The sequence below is a fragment of the Euprymna scolopes genome, chromosome 4 (assembly GCF_053919585.1).
Source record: "Euprymna scolopes isolate OS-2025 chromosome 4, ASM5391958v1, whole genome shotgun sequence".
Taxonomy (NCBI): domain Eukaryota; kingdom Metazoa; phylum Mollusca; class Cephalopoda; order Sepiida; family Sepiolidae; genus Euprymna; species Euprymna scolopes.
Genome location: NC_136485.1, coordinates 127,943,263 through 127,961,551, shown reverse-complemented (window position 1 = coordinate 127,961,551; position 18,289 = coordinate 127,943,263). Strand labels below are relative to the sequence as shown.

At 32.6% G+C, this 18,289-nt stretch overlaps 1 pseudogene; it reads right to left on the bottom strand.

Moving 5' to 3' along the window:
• Positions 1-15,495: 15,495 nt before the first annotated feature.
• Positions 15,496-15,611, bottom strand: LOC145274879 (U2 spliceosomal RNA; annotated as a pseudogene).
• Between the last annotated feature and the right edge of the window lie 2,678 nt (positions 15,612-18,289).

Sequence of the window (18,289 nt, the reverse complement as noted above, 5' to 3'; positions counted from 1 at the left end):
GGAGATTTGGTTGGGACTTGGAGGAGAGCGGACGGCTTCGCCGTTGTCTCCTCTCCTTCTCCGGGGATGGGGCGAACGCTGACGTGGTAGAAATAAGACCTAGTAGAAGAAACTACACAGGCCAAATTCACTTTCCAATTCTCTGCGATCGATCTGAAAGGTGAATAAAAAAATATAGAACCAATTTCTTGTCCTGGAGTGAAATAAATCTTCGTCCCCAAAAACAGGTATCAAGTCTCGCTCCCAGACGAGATGTTCCAGATGGACCAACGAAATGGCAGAAGGTATGTCTGAAAATACATGACATGTCACACACATATTCACAGTTAACAGTATATGAGCATATGTAATAGAAAGACCACTAGACGATTACACACACAACGACATAAACTCTGGTAAGATAATTAAACACTCAATCCTTTATGATACGACAATACAACATATGTACGTTGGTATAATTAGTAGGGGATATGCGTTCTCTCTCTTTGAATGACTTGAAAAAGACGTTGGTCGACAGAATTAGTTAAATTTGTGATATCAAGAGTTATTCCTCGCGATACCTCTTGGAGAGCATCCCACAAGTCATCTTTGCTCTTCAATCGGGGACTACTTGTATGGAGGCGTCGCTTCATGATACTCCAAACGTTCTTACTTGGGTTCAAATCTGGTGAATTTCCATAGTTTAGAGAACCCCAGTTGTCGTAAATACTATTTGCTTTTGTATGCTGTCTGCTAAAGGAGCGTCATCCTGCATACAAAGAATGTTTCTTCTGAACGTCAATATTTGCCTCTTCAGCCATGGTTCAAAGCAACCAAAGCATTTGACGTCAGTTTTACGCCATTTGGGCCTCTTCATGGACCAACTAAATACTTTTGATAATCCCATCCGAAATCATTATCCCACCATCATCTTATTGGCGATTTAAACGCTGATTAAGATGTCGTCTACCTAGGACTCATTTCTTGCTCCAGCCATCTGGGCCATCAAGGGTGACATGAAATTCATCCGTGAACAAAACTTTGCAAAAATCCGTTTCATGTTGTCCTCTGCCCATTTCTAATCGGTTTTGTATGTGATGTTGGTTTAAGAAAGATTTTGTAACAGATTTAAAAGACTTTGCAACTTCTTTCAGAAGACGAAATCGAGTTCTTCTTTAGAAATTCTTCGATCCGGCTTGGTAAAGACTTCTCGATTTGTCTGCCCAGTTTTTTTTTTGGAGTAGAGAACGGCCTGAAGCAACTCTCGATTTATTTTATCAGCTCTCTTACGTACCTTTGAATGGTCTGTGACAAAATTCTTCACAGTTTTATGGTACTTTCCTATCATTTTCGATATTTCGAGGGTAGTTTTATCTTTGGCTAGGTTTTCTGTAATAATACTGTTTTAAGAACTACTGAAACCACTTTCTGACCCATTTTATTTACGAAACAAACTGACTTGTTAATAATTTCACACACCTCAAATATAGTGGATTCAGCAATTTTGGTGGCAAGTTGTTTACATTGCGCGGAATAGTACGAAGATTTCACGGTACGCGCAGCTCAGGATTGCCAACGTTTACTAAGCTTTTGATACGAAGCTACCGGTAAGTTTCTGGAATTGGTAAAAAAATGTTATCTCGCTAATAATTTTACACGCATATATACAGATGTGTTGGTTGGTTGGTTGTTTTTGTTTTACGGTATGGACACCCTTTTCAGGTTATTTAATGCAGAATCCAAAGATTTTGTAAAAAAAAAATAATAGGATATATTTGAAGTTTTCAAGTCGGTTTCTATTTAACCCAACGTTGGGACCCTAACGCGTACTACCACTCCGGATCAGAGTGGTCCTGGAAGCAATGGCAATTAAAGGGTTGCTCCACACTCCCCAAAGCCCGCAAGCTGGGGCCTCACCTCTGGATATAGTTAAGGGCATATCCAGGAACATTCATATGTATTCATGTGTTTACATATATATATATATATATACATATATATATATATAAATATATATATATACTAGCATGGATACCCAACGTTGCCAGGGTCGACATGAAGTTCAGTTTCGCCACACCTGCAATACTAAGAATGTTGAGCAGTCTTTCTTTATTATATGTCAAATTTATTGTTACCCAACATAAATTTCAAAAACAAAAGAACGAATGAAAACACGAAAATTAACCCCGTCCCCTGAAAAAAGAAGTACGTGATAAACTCTCCACCAGATATTTCGGAAGAAGGGATACGAAGAGAAGCTATTCTCTCTATATTAAGGACCTGTTGATGACTATATGCTAGTTCAAGCGAATTTCTTTTATGCTACCTCAGTCTAGAAAGATTTATCTTTACGGTCTGTTGCAACGAAAACAAACTCTAAATCATTCAGTTTCAAAAATACGAGTGTTTTTGTTAAAAAAAAATGATGAGTTATGACTTATTGCGTTATTAAAAGAAAAAAATTATCACCAACGACACTTCCAACGAGTGTTTCAACATTTTTTACATTTTTAATTTTCATATAATTTATATTTTTATTTCAAGATATTTGTCTCTTTCAAAAATGTTATCTAGCAAACATACTCCCGCTTTTTGAATTCCTAAGTCTCACCTTTTAAGGCACGATAGAGACGATGAGTTTGTACCACACAGGAACATTCAATTATTCTAGTTGTTCTTTTTTTATAATTCTGTCATCATGATATTCAGTAGTGCTGAGTTACTTGAGTAATTTAGTGAGAGTTGACCGACACATGTATGCATATATATATATATATATATTTATATATATATATATAAATATATATATACATATATATAAATATATATATACATATATATACACACACATATATATGCATAAATATATATATACATTTATATATATACATATATATATACACATACATATATATATATATATACATACATAAATATTATATATATATATATAGTAATTTAGCAGTTTTGAAGTAAATACTTAAAGTTTACGCATAAATCTATACTTTCGTATATTAATTCATGTGAGTAAACTAAGTAGTTATATATATATATATATATATATATATATATATATATATATATATATATATATATATATATATATATATATGGTGGTAGACTGTTTGCCTCGCATACCTAGAGCTTGGGTTATTATAAACTCAAATATCTGGCGAACAGAGAGTGAAGGTTAATAGAGCGATAATTCTATGGGTCAGTTCTTTTCGCCAGAATTCTTGTATTCTAATACCGTAGAAGCGATTTTCCAGCAGCTAGGAAAGCAAGATTTGTTTACGTGTTTGCTGAAAAGTTGTAAGAGGACTGGAGCAATATCAGTGGAGCATTTTTTAATAGTACAGCCGGAATGAGATCGGCATCATGATATTTATAAGTAGTGTGTAACTTGAATAATTTACCAACATTGCTCATAAACAATTAATTGTTTTTCAAATTTCAAACGACATTACACATTTTTTTTTTAAATTTAATTAAAAAAGCAATATATTCTCCATGTTCAAAAGATTTTCAAACTTGTTATTTCGAAACGAAATTTTAAAAAATCCATTTTCTTCGTAGACGAAATTAAAATGCTTTCCGGTGAAATATTCAGTCATGGACCGTAAAACATTGAACCAAGTGGAACATTAATCTTATCGATATAATATATTTATTATTACGAGAATGCAATAACTGTCACTTTGCATTTTATATCATGAAATAAAATATTAATTTTGAAAATATAAATAGCTGCTTTTCTAACCTATATATCTATAAAAATGAAAATGTATGTGTGTGTGTTTGTGTGTGTGTGTGTGTGTGTGTGTGGGTGTGTGTGTGTGTGTGTGTGTGAATGTGTACATTTCCCTTACAATAACTCAATTTTTAGTCTAGGGACTCGAGATTTAACATAAGGGATAGTGAGATTAGGAAAATTCTTTTTATCGGTTTTCGGCCAGGAATTTTGCTGTCAATACAACGATTTGACATTTGAAAACTCTACCAACCTCCTCCGCCAATGTTGAGTCAAACCACTTGAAATTTTAACTATAGAGTACGTGGACATCGATCAACCTTTTTAATTTGATTTGAGCCCAAAACAATAAATGTTAATGGGTCATAAATGTGATTTAATATTTTTTTAAATTGACCTCTGCGATCTCTACCAAATTGCTCAGTCAATTTCTGATTTATACATTTGAAATTTTACATAAAGGATATTCAGAGATAGGACAAGCTTATTAATCGTTTATGTCGATAATTCGAGCTGTTAAGGGGTACAAGTTCGAAAGATTTTACCTTTGCGGTGTCTAGCATACAACTTAGCCAATTTTGATTGTAAACATATAAAAATTATACATAACGGGTATGCAAACATCCGGCGAGCATTTATACAGTTTTGGAGACGAAAATTTGGCTGCATAAACGTGAAAGTTGAACGAGTTGACCATTGCAGAGTCTACCTAATTTCTCCACCAACCGTTGACCAAAATAATAAATATTAAGGAGTCAAAATTGGGGTCGAAGTTATAAAAAAAAGTTTATCTCTGCGGTCTCTATAAAATTACTCAGACAATTTTTGGTCTAAATCTTTGAAATCTTACATAAAGTGTATTCACACGTAGGGCACGTTATGATAAGCACATAGGGTCCGTGCAAAGCCGGGCTGAACTGTGAGATAATTATATTTATTATGGCATACCCCATTAAAATTCGGCTTTGAAAAGAAGGTGCTATTCTTGACGCGAATAAATATGATGTATCAAAATTATTATTCTGGTGTGGAAACGATAAATAAATTATTCAATGCCTATTAAATATATGTCAACAATTTCCTTTAACGTTTTTATAAATAAGTGTTTGCATTTATTATTGACCACTGTCACTCAAAGATTATATATGCATAGTACTTCTGAAGTTTACAGGCTGTGTTTACATTTTAATGTTTGCATTTTGAAACCTATTTAGAATTTGTTTACGTTTTAATAAAAAAAAAATATGTCTCTCAACGATAAAATACTTTTACAATTCGATGTTTTCATCATTATTATGCAGGTCCCTTGTTTATTTGTCTTTCTTTTTTTTATTATTTAGCGACCACACTCCAACCGGTCGATTGTAAAATCTTATATTCAAATACGTTTATTAGTAAAAAAAAAAAAATGAACGGCGCAATGGTTGACGTCGATTGAACAAGTTATCACTGTTCGAGTTCAACATATCTTTTTTTTTTTGTTACAGCCGAAGAAAAAAACACATTCTTTCATTGCTTATTCTTTTAAAGACAATTATTTAAAATTTGTATTAAAATAAACGAAAAATCACTCGTCAGCGATCTAAATGATTATCAGATTCGACTCTTTATATTTTTTTTTACATGGAGTTCACCACTTATCAAGGCCCAATAGCCACTCAGGGATAAGGGTTATTGTGTGTACAGTAATCAAATGGATAGTGTAGCAATAGTATTGGGGAATTGGTAAGGTGTCATTACTTAGGGGGTGGGGGTTCATCAGTAATTTGTTTGTATTAGACTTGAAGACATCCAGGTTGAAAGGAGGGAGGGAAACAGGCAAGCGGAACAGAGTTCCACAGGCGTGCAGTTCTAAGAAAGAAGCTTTGTTCATGGTATCTACGTTTTGATTTAGGCACAGATAGGGAGTGGGGAAAATTATTGACGGTGGTTTCAGCTAGTCGGGTGTTTTTTTAGAAAGATTGGCGAGGGGGACCAGAGAATGGAGCTCAGATGGAAATAACGATAGAACAATGACAGGCTCGCTACGTCTCTTCTATGGGAAAGAGGTTGCAGGGTAGAGAAAAGGGCATCCCCCACCAAGCCACGGAGTCTATTTTGTACTCTGTCAAGGCAGGATAGGCTGTTTTTTGCAGGCTCCGCCCAGATGTGGCAGCAGTACTCCATCTTTGGACGTACTTGGCTCTTATATAGATATAGAATTGCATCATTAGTGAGATATCTTCTGGAGCGGAAGAAAGATCCCACCATTTTTCCAGCGACCTTGGCCACAGACTTGATGTATATGTTCCATTTAAGATCAGGTGTAAAGGTCAAACCCAGGAGCTTATGAAATCCTGGGGCCTCCCTAAGACGAGAGCCATCCATCCCAATTGATGCCAGATGGGGATCAGAGCGTTTATGATGTAGAGATAAGAGCTTGGTCTTAGATGCATTAAAGGTAACCAGTCACCACTTTCCCCACTGTACCACGCGCTCAAGATCAGAGGAGAGAGAATCAGAGAGAACATTATCATTTACGGCCTTTGATGTGTTGCCATAGATGGTCGTGTCATCAGTATAGATGTCAACGAAATAATTTAGTATGTGTTTTGGGAGATTATTGATGTAGATCAGTAAGAGAGTTTGGCCCAGTATGGACCCCTGAGGGACTTCAGCATTAATACTGTGGGCCTCTGATTTCTGCCTATCAACAACTACTCTTATCAGCCTATCTGAGAGAAATGACTTACTGATAGAGAAAACGTTTCCAGTTTTACTGTAGCTGGGAATCTTGTGTAGTAGGCCTTTATGCCAAACCTTATCGAAGGCCTTTGATATGTCGAGAGAATTGCCCTATAAATGAAGCCTTTGTCGAGAGATTCGCTAATCCTATGAGATATAACCGTTAGCACATCTACTGTAGATCTAGCAGAGCGGAAACCATATTGCGTGTCGCTAAGAAGGTTATTTCTGCTGAGGTGGTTGACTACTTCTCTATTTATTGTGGATTCCAGCAACTTACTCATGACACAATTATTATATTATATAGCGTATGCCTGTCTAATAGAAGCCAATCTAACTAGTAGACCGCACACTTATTACCCGTTAGCTCACAAGCAAAAACAAGCAGAGAAATCTATAAATGTGATGATATTTGTACGCTGGGAAAGAATCGATTGTAATTAGGAATTAGTGGTGAAAAATAAAAAGCATTTTGCTGGGAACCAATTTCACAAAATATTGAAAGTTAGAATTACGCTTTTAATTTTGTTGTCTCTAGCGCTCTAACTATATAAAAGTAAATATGTGCGTGAGAGAGAGAGAGAGTTCCTACATTATAGGTTCCTAAACAGCTAAGTCTATATTTTACAAATGTAACACAAAAGTAATTTATATTTCTAGCAGTGTTTAAAATTTAAATCACGCTATAATAAAAATCTTTTATAAAAACAACATGATTTTCTTTGATAAGACACACTCGGTTCTAAATGAATGTTTCCTTAAGGCCACAATAGTAACGTGATACTTGGCTATTTCATTTAAACTTTAATTTAAGCAATTATATACAATTAATCTTATAAAAACAACAATAGGTTTCCTATAGTGCAATGTAAACTATAAAGTATCATGGGCTAATTCATAGAGAGAAGCACATGAAGTTTCCTCTGAGTTCACCGAAATGGGCCCCGGGCTAGAACAGTTAATCAACTAGTTTGATTGATAAATTATCAATTTCACCAATACTGATAGCAATAAAAGTATGGTGTGGAATGTTTGCTGCTATGTAATAATACGGTTACATTCAACCTTTCAATATTTTGTGAAATGTCAAGGTTTTATTTATCTTATTTTTTATTTCTTTCAACATGTCAAACATGCAATATATCTTATAGCAGATATTTCGTTACGTAAAAGCAATCAATTATTATTATGTAAATACTGAATGTGTTTATGGTACAATCTTTAGAAAACAGGGACTTAATGCGTGTACAAATATTTACCTTATCGAAAATATAACACTTATGGAGTTAGAATTGAGGAGGCATTATAATGTAGTAGTTAGAATTGCACCATTAAATTATGGCCGTTAATTTATTTTAACATGATATTTATTTAGGCTCTTGAATATTCCACTTGTTAGTCTTCGCAGACAAGTAATACAATGTTTACAGATAGAAATAATATTAAAATCGCATTAAGCATTCTATTAAACAAAAATCAAAACGCTTGCTAGATTCATATGAAAATATAATTAATTAAAATCTCATTAAACATACTATTAAACAAAAATCAAAATGCTTGCTAGATTCATATGAAAATGTAATTATTTAAAATCTCATTATGAGCAGCAGGATTTTTTACATTTTAAAGTATTGCGGTATTTTCGTCTGCTTGGAATATCTTTGAATATCTTTCTCGTGTTTGCGGCTTATTCATAACGTGTCGTCTGTCATCCGCCTTGTTGGAAACAAGAGCTGCCGGGTCACCACGTCCTGCCTACCGATCGCCTGCGGCTTGCATTCATGACGAGCTTCTTTTTGGTTTTTGTTTGTTTTCCTTTATTGACATTTACAGCAAATGTCATTTGTTAACGCCATGACAATATGAATTTACTTCGAGATATACAGTGGAAATAAAGAAAATATTACTACAATGGAACATTAATTTATGTACATCAATTGCAAAAATATAGATATTTGTAATATAGGCTTTGTTCAAATGTAATCTATTTTCTTTTTTAGGATTTAAAACTGACTATATGTAGTCCATATGAAATCAAAAACATGCATATATATATATATATATATATATATATGTGTATGTGTGTGTGTGTGTACATGTATATATGCATACACATATGCATGCATTAAATATTAGCAATTTTTACACCTAAGAAGACGAGTCTTCCTTGTTTCTAAAGTCATCAGTGTAGAAAGGGATAATTACTTTATCTCGCAAAAATTTGAACCCAGTCACAAAACAGCCCCTGAGTTTACCGGTGAGCTTGTTTCAACCATACTACAGGCACATAAGTAGAAGCACATTTAGTACCCATGCATACACGTAGGTATGCGATCATAATTAAAAGTGATGGATGTAATTCATGCGAGGAAGTCGGAATCATCCGTTTTCTTAAATGTTTACCGCCTTTTAACAATTCCTTAAATGAATATTCCTCTAATAGTATATAGTGATAGTTACTGCTGATCGAGTATTCGAACCTCGTAAAAAATCACTCTTCACCTTGTCGTACATTTTTCTCCTCGAGACCACCGAAACTAACAAATAAAGAGTAGAAAATTGATTATACTTCAGAATAAGCAGTTTCTCTCTCTCTCTCTCTCTCTCTCTCTCTCTATATATATATATATATATATATATATATATATATATATATATATATATATATATATATTGAGCCCACCCCTCTATGCGTTGAGCACTTTGTAAATATATTGTCACCCGACGCGTATTTAAGCTTTTAAGCGAATCCCACTTTTAATGTGTTTGTAAACAAGCTGATGGTTAGCGCACTGTTGCTACAGGCGGTTGTGGATTTAATACAAACTCGAGGAGGAATATGTACAGCACTGATTCGAGGCATGTTGGTGAAAGCTGCCAACTGTCAATGTGACGGCTGTATATATATATATATATATATATATATATATATATATATATATATATATGGCATCCACATACAGTACTTTTTCGTTGTATCACAACTAACCAGTGCTGCTAGACATACACCTTTCCCCAGCCGCGGATTGAACCGTCACATTGACAGTTGGCAGCTCTCACCAACATGCCTCGATCAGTGCTGCAAATATTCCTCCTCGAGTGTGTATTAAATCCACAACCGCCTGTAGCAACAGTGCGCTAACCATCAGCTAGTTTACAAACACATTAATAGTGGGATTCGCTTAATAGCTTAAATACGCGTCGGGTGACAATATATTTACAAAGTGCTCAACGCATAGAGGGGGCTCAATATATATATATATATATATATATATATATATATATATATATATATATATATATATATATATAGGTCCTGTCAGTGGGGCATTAGAATACGCCGACTGCCCTCCTGCAGAGGGTAGAAGTTCCTCAATGGGGGTCCTGGATATGACCTTACACTATATCCAGCGGTGAGGCCCAAGCTTGTGGGCTTTGGGGAGTGTGGAGTCACCCTTTAATTACCATTGCTCCCAGGTCCACTCTGACCCGGAGTGGTGGTACCTGTTAGGGTCCCAACTATTGCTTGAATAGAAACCGACCTGAAAACAACAAATATATTCTATCAAAAAAAATTGTCTTCAAAATCTTTGTATTAGGCATTAAATAATCCGAAAAAGGTTGATATGTCGTAAAACAAAACCAACTAACCAACCAATATATATATATATATATATATATATATATATATATATATATATATATATATATATATATACAGACGTTAGAAAAACATTTCACTCAAGGCATGAAAAAAATCATTGAAAATTTTATATGTATATCATTAATTGCTAGATGAAAGATAATGTTTTTAAATTGCAACAAAATGTACATTACATAAAATAAATCCAAGGTAATTTTTGGATTCAATTTAAATTAAATTTTTATATCTTACTTTGTAACATTTATAAAAGTACACTTTGAAGATAAATAAATTTCAAACTGAATCTTGTACGTTTATTTTTAAAACCTATAGTAAAAACATTTTGTTTAACAATTTTCATGCCTTGGATGAAATGCTTTTCTAACTTGTATCTCATCTTTTTAAGATTATATTTTAAAACTCTCCTTCTCTCTATTTCAGTTTATAGTTCTCCTCACACCACAACTCATATTTGCAAACCCCCTCTTTGTATTATTACAGGTTAGAATATTCTTTGTTTATTATCACGGCTTGATGTGTATGAAATGGTGTTCAAAATCTACATAAGATATTGGTTATTGTCTAGATGTATTGAATTTGTATGTCGCATCTGTTGCTGCCAACCTACAATACTTTCGTCCAGAGGAGAATTTCTGCAGGCATTTAGTAATAATAATAATGACTAGCGGGACCTGCGGAAATTACAGCACAGCATTTCTCTATTCAATATATTGTTGCTGGGCATGCTGTGAGCGTTCTATTCAGCATGAATGAAGGCACAATCATATTCTAGTTTTTTATTAAAACTGTACTGCCCCCTTACTAAAATAATAACTTTGATGCATTTCATGAGCTGATAATTTCATTACTGACACACCGGTCAATTAACTCACATTTTATCATTTTTCATGATTATTGAATATGTTACTATGTTCGACAATAATTTTGCATAATTTCAACCCACATTATCGGCTTTCCTTTTACTAAAATATTAAATTTGATATATTGTATCGACTGATTATTTTATTTAAAAAAACACAACTATTAATTAACTGACATTTCATCATTTTTATTTTTTATAATTCTTCGATATAGTACTAATTTTGACAATAATTTTTCATCATTTAAATTCACCATATCACAACTTACTAAAATAATAACTTTGATATATTTTCTAGGCTGATTATTTCATTACAAACACATACATCCAGCAACTCACATTTCATCATTTTTCGTAATTCTTGAATATGTTACTAATTTCGACAATATTTTTTTTTATAATTTAAACCAACGTTGTCGCCCAACCTTACTAAAATAATAACTTGGATACATTTGCTGGGCTGATTATTTCATTACACACACACTAATCAATTAACCACCAGTTCATCATTTTTCATAATTCTAGGGTATGTTACTAATTCCGACAATCATTTTTCATAATTTATACCCACATTATCGCTCTCTGCTAATAAAATAATAACTTTGAAATATTGTCTGGGCTGATTATTTTATTACAAACACACTAATGCATGAAATCACATTTAATAATTTTTCATAATTCTTGGATATGTTACTTATTTCGACAATCATTTTTCATAAGTTTAACCCAAATTTTCGCCCTTCCCTCTATACTATATAATTAGTTTGATATATTGTCTAGGCTGATTATTTCCTTACAAACACACCAATCAATTAACTAATATTTCATCATTTATCGTAATTCTTGGATATTTTACTAATTTCTACAATAATTTTTCATAATTTAAGCCCTCCTTATCTTCTTCCCCTTTACTTTTATATTAACTTTGTATATATTGTCTGGGTAGATTATTTTATTATAAACACACCAATCAATTAAATAACATTTCTTCATTTTTCGTAATTATTGGATATCTTACTAATTTGACAATAATTGTTTTATAATTTAAACCATCCTCGTCGCACTCTCTTACTAAAAAAAATACTTTGATATATTTTCTGGGCTGATTATTTCATAAAAAACATAACTATCAATTAACTCACACTTCATCATTTTCTTAATTCTTTGATATGTTACACATTTCGACAATTATTTTTAATATTTTAATTCACGTTATCAACCACCCACTATAAACATAATAACTTTGATATATTATCGGGGATTATTATTTCATTTCAAACACATCAAACAATTAACTAACATTTCGTCATTATTCATAATTCTTGGATATGTTACTTATGTCGACAATCATTTTTCATCATTTTAACCCACATCATCGCCCCACTTACTAAAATAATATCTTTGATATATTGTCTGGTCTGATTATTTAATTGCAAACACATTAACGCATTAAATAAAAATTATCGTTTTTCATAATTCTTGGATATGTTACTAATTTTTACAATTATTTTTCATAATTTAAACCATCCTTATCGCCCTATCTTACTTACATAATTACTTTGATATATTTCCTGGGTTGATTATTTTATTATAAACACACTCGCGATTAACTCATATTAAATCTGTGTTCATAATTCTGAATATGTTACTAATTTCGACAATATTTTTTATAATTAAAAACCCACATTATGCCTCTCAATCCTATTTATATAATATATTTGATATATTGTCTGGCTTATTATATCATTACACACACAAATCAAGTAACTCACATTTCATCATTTTTCATTATTCTGGGATATGTTACAAATTTGGACAATAATTTTCATAAGTTTACCCACTACATCGCTCCCCCTTACTTAAATAATAACTTCGATATATTGCCTGGGCTGATTATTTCATTACAATAATATAAATGCTGGGTATGCTCATAGTATATATGTTTAACCTATTTTATCCAATCCCGGGTGACGCCGCATATTCTGCTAATATATATCGTTCACCGATCTCATTCGATCCCGTGCGACGCTGGGTATTTTGCTACTATATGTTTTCCACCTATCTCATCCAATACTGAGCGACGCTTTCTGATAGTATATATTTGCACATCTCATTCAATACCTGGACTTACTTCATGTCCGCCACCCCACTGATAAAAATATACATTAAATAAAGTTATGTCTAAATAGTAAACTGTTTAAACCATTTCCGGGACCGACTTTATCTCTCAAACCCACTGCAAAAAATATACATGAAATAATGTAACGTCTAAATAGTAAACTGTTTCAGCCATTTCAGGGACCGACTTTATATCACAAACTCACTGCTAAAAATATACATGAAATAATGTAATGTCTAAATAGTAAATAGTTTCAGCCATTTCCGGGATCGACTTTATATCCCAAACCCACTGCTAAAAATATACATGAAATAATCTAATGTCTGAAAAATAAACTGTTTCAGCCATTTCCGGGACCGACTTTATATCCCCCAACCCACTGATAAAAATACACATGAAATAATGTAATGTCTAAATAGTAAACTGTTTCGGCCATTTACGGGAGGAACTTTATACCCCCAACCCACTGCTGAAAATATACATGAAATAATGTAACGTCTAAATAGTAAACTGTTTCCGCCATTTCCGGGACCGACTTTATATCCCCCAACCCACTGATAAAAATATATATGAAAGAATGTAATGTCTAAATAGTAAATAGTTTCAGCCATTTCTGGGACCGACTTTATATCACCAACCCACTGATAAAAATAGACATGAAATAATGTAATGTCTAAATAGTTAACTGTTTCAGCCATTTCCGGGACCAACTTTATATACCAAACCCACTGCTAAAAATATACATGAAATAATGTAATGTCTAAATAGTAAACTGTTTCAGCCATTTCTGGGACCGACTTTATATCCCCAACCCACTGCTAAAAATATACATGAAATAATGTAATGTCTAAATAGTAAACTGTTTCGGCCATTTGTGGGACCGACTTTATATCCCCAACCCACTGATAAAAAACATACATGAAATAATGTAATGTCTAAATAATAAACTGTTTCGGCCATTTCCGTGAGGGACTTTATATCCCAAGCCCACTGATAAAAATATACATGAAATAATGTTATGTCTAAATAGTAAACTGTCTCGGCCATTTCCGGGACCGACTTTATATCCCCAACCCACTGAAAAAATTTTCATGAAATAATCTAATGTCTAAATAGAAACCTTTTTCAGCCATTTCCGGGACCGACTTTATATCCTAAACCCACTGCTTATAATATACATAAAATAATGTAATGTCTACATAGTAAACTGTTTCGGCCATTTCCGGGACCGACTTTATATCCCCAACCCACTGATAAAAATATACATGAAGTAATGTAATGTCTAAATAGTAAACTGTTTCGGCCATTTTCGGGACTGACTTTATATCCCAAACCCACTGTTTAAACTATATATGACATAAAGTAAAGTCTAAATAGTAAACTGTTTCAGCCATTTTCAGGACTGACTTTATATCCCTCACCTACTGTTAAAAATATATATGAAATAAAGTAATGTCTAATAGTAAACTGTTTAAGCCATTTCCGGGATCGACTTTATATCCCGAACCCACTGCTAAAAATGTACATGAAATAATGTAATGTATAAATCGTAACCTTTTTCAACCAGTTCCGGGACCGACTTCTTATCTCCCATCCTACTGTTTAAAATATACATTAAATAAAGTAATGTCTAAGACGTAAATGGTTGCAGCCATTTCCGGAACCGACTTCATATTTCCACCCCAATCTTAAAAATATACATTAAATAAAGAAATGTGTAATGCGTAAACGGGTTCAACCATTTTCGGGACTGATTTAATATTCCCCACCCCACTGTTAAAATATACATGAAATAAAGTAATATTTAAATCGTAAACGGTTTGAGTAATTTCCGGGAGTGGCTTCATATACCGTAACCCACTGCTTAAAATATACTTGAAATAAAGTAATGTTTAAATCACAAACTGTTTCATCAGCTTTTCGAAAGTAATAGATAAAAACATTAACACGGTTAGGGATTAGGTAACCATTGATTCAACATGAATGTCTGAGTGTACTATCAGTTTCAGCATTCCAGTGACTGAAATCCCCCTATTGTTTGGTCTTGGTTACTGGAAGAGAAATCCTTCATTACTGATACAATTCTTATTTTTGTTATTGACCAGAGAGCCCCTTTTGGGGACCTAGTTTCCCCCTAAATTTTTAACCGACCTTATGTCCAATTCCGCCCTTATGTGGAGGCAAGTAAACAAAAAAAAATAATCAGAACGGATATTTTTCAGGGCATTTTATAATTAATCAGGAGTAATAATTCCTGGGCATTTTGTAATTAAATCAGAAATAACTTTTTTCAGTTACTTTTTTAATATAAACACTTTGTTATATTAAACATAGTACCTATTCACAATGCGTCCCCACGGGACAGATTTAGACACCATGGTCGTTTTTTTAATGTGGAGAAAAATTGTCTTAGTCGTAAAGGATTTCTCTTCCACTGAGAGAGAAGAAATCGAAATGTAGCACCTGAAGAACAGATACGACACTTTGATCTTAGCCAAAAGGCCAAGAAAGACAAATCATTTTTATTAGCTTTGCCTCAACAGCAACACCAATTTTTTTTTAATATTTCAATTTCCTTTTCAAGGGTGACAAGGTTTATTTAGAATATGCCACTTTTTGGAATATTCCACTTTCCTTTTTTAGGGATGCACAGCATGATAACGGACGAAGCGATAAGCGTAATAATATAATGATGATTATGTATATATATATATATATATATATATATATATATAATAAATTTATTGGTTACGTATGTTAATAGATTTTTTTTGTGCGTCCATACAGAAACTCTATTCGTAAGGACAAAAATAACTTCTAATACCAAATTTAAGATTGATGCATTAGTTCAATGTCTTTTTTATGTACCAAATCGAAAATAGAAAATAAATAAGTACGCAAAGCCCATATGTAGCCAATAATGTTTGTATAACTAAGTGCATATTATAAACATGCTCTGTTCATTTTTAGTGCACTCTTTGAAAAATATAAAAGGTTCAGTTTATTTTTACATCTAGAATACTAAAACCATATAACTGTTATATATATATATATATATATATATATATATATATAACTACTTCATTTACGCATATAAATTAATATACGAAAGTATAAATTTATGCGTAAACTTCAAGTATTTACTTCAACAGTGCTCAATACGTAGGTGGAGCTAGTTATTAAGTTATAAATATATATGTCGTTTAAGCTACACTTAATATTACGCATTTCATCCACTCTTGGATAAGCCTGAAGAATCCGAGAGTGGATGAAACGCGGAATATTTAGTGTAGGTAAAACGCCATATATATTTATAACTCATTATATATATATATATATATATATATATATATATATATATATATATATATATTATTATTATTATTATTATCATTTTTATTTTTTTTTATATGAGGATCTACGCATATGAGCTAAGTTGACCGACTTTATTACAACGGAAAGTTCTCAACAATAGGACACACATTTCTTAAAGAGACTGGCATTATTATTAAGTATAATAATTATTAAATACCCACAGAAACTACTGTTTCATTATTTCGGGAATCGTCTATGCAGGGTGTTACGATTAACGCCAATCGAGAGATTCGAACATCGGCAACAGAAGCCATGTCTGGCTTCATTAGCTAGTACCCGAACCATTCGGCTACCGTCAACCGCGAGAGATAAAGTTGAATTTAAACATGTATTAAATGCTCTTAACGTCAGTCAGAGTGATATGACCATTATATGACGATTTGCGCATATGAGCTAAGTTGACTGACTTTATTACAATTGAAAATGTTCAACGATAGAAACAAGTTTCTTAGAGGAGCTGACATTATCATTTACAATAATAATTATTAAATACCTACAGACACTAGTGTTTAATTCTTTCGGGAATTATCGGTGCAGCGTGTCACGGTTAACGCCAGTCGAGAGATTCCAGCCGAGAGCATTTAATACATGTTTAAATTCAACTTTATCTCTCGCGGTTGACGGTAGCTGAATGGTTCGGGTACTAGCTAATGAAGCCAGACATATATTTAAACAGTATATTTTTATTCAGGCTGAAATTGTTAAAGAGCATGAAGCGTTTTTGCTTAATGATGTTTTTTATCATTTTTTTCATTTTTCCGAATAATCAGTTTTATGTCTCGGTCGAATTTGTGTAGGAAAATCTCGTAGTCGTTTTCGCCAATTTGCTTTTGTTTGCGAGTACTTTTAACAGATTTTCTTTAGTCGTCAGGCAGTTTTAGACTACTGTAGTTATTTCTTTTAATCTGGATGCTTTCATATGATTCAGGTTTAAATTACTTTAAATAGTAAAGTGCCTCATGTGTAAAAAAATGCGTTTTAACGTGTTAAGAACGTGCCTAAAAGTTTTTTCACGAGGCTAAAAGTGTGATATACAAAATGATATGGAATTCACAGTTTTATTACAAAATGTTATAAATCTTTTAATTTAAATTTCATAGACAATTTTTAAATAGTATTAACTATTTTATTTTTTAGGTTGAACGTATAAAAGTTGCTAATAGTGTTGCCCAGTACGAAACCCAAAGATACTTCATCGATTTGTGTGGAAATGTTGCCTTTATGATCATTAAACGGGACATCGGTTATACATATTATACATTTTTTTTTAAAGATTGTATGTTTAATTTTCAGGTGGAAGAAAATGATTATTGTATATATTGTCCATGATGATATCTATTGTTGTATGAAGTGGGACCTCGATAAAGAGGCTTTCTAGGTCTAGTGAGGCGGTTATTGTGTTATTTACTTTTGTTGTTTGAAGAATTTGTATAAGTGTCTAGATAGATTTTACGCTGTATTTGCTTTTTAGGTGTTAAAGGATCATTTATTGTTTTGGTTGCATTAATATATAAGGTTGTTACTTGTGAAATAATAGAGCGGGGGAGAGTTGGGTTTGTGGAATTATATATTGCCGTATATAATTTAATTAGTTTATATAGTTTATACTTGGCAATTATTTGAGGAGGTTTTGTCTATTATGGCATTATTCGCAGTTATAAGTTTATTGACTTGAGTTTTGTGTTGATTTATAGTAGTTTCTTGTTAGTTTTTACACACAAGACGCTTCACCATTTTAAGTAATTTAAAAGTAATTCGAACTGAAGCATCAAAAGCATCCAGATTTTATACGAAACTAATCAAAAATGCATGTAGAAT